The sequence below is a fragment of the Cucurbita pepo genome, chromosome LG07 (assembly GCF_002806865.2).
Source record: "Cucurbita pepo subsp. pepo cultivar mu-cu-16 chromosome LG07, ASM280686v2, whole genome shotgun sequence".
In the NCBI taxonomy this organism is placed as follows: domain Eukaryota; kingdom Viridiplantae; phylum Streptophyta; class Magnoliopsida; order Cucurbitales; family Cucurbitaceae; genus Cucurbita; species Cucurbita pepo.
In genome coordinates, this window is record NC_036644.1 from 2,402,439 (window position 1) to 2,402,941 (window position 503).

Here is a 503-nt window from a genome sequence, read left to right on the forward strand (position 1 = left end):
TTTTTTTTTTTTTTTTTTTTTTTTTTTTTTTTTTTTTTTTTTTTTTTTTTTTTTTTTTTTTTTTGTAGAAAGTGTTATCCAATTTCTATTTGTTCCTCATTTAATTAGCAAAATCCTATATTTTTATTAAATTCCACAATTGTCCCTACAAATATTTAATTAATTTAAAAATTATATTAAATATATATCATCCGACTCATGTCCACGACAAATTTATCAAAACTTTGAGGACAAAATTCCAAATTTTAAATCTTAAGACACTACAAATAAATATATTGTTGCATGCAAAATAATAGCCCCTACAAATTTTGTTATTTGCACAACTGGCTACAACTATTACAGAATATAACATTCGACCCCTCACTAATTCTCTAATAAAAATTTGGCCCCTACTTATTATTTTGATGAACCCAATAATAATAAATAAAAATGATGAACTTGCAATAAAGTGAGGAAATTTAATAGGGTATGTTGCCCTTAGTAAGGACACTTGGGGACCCCTC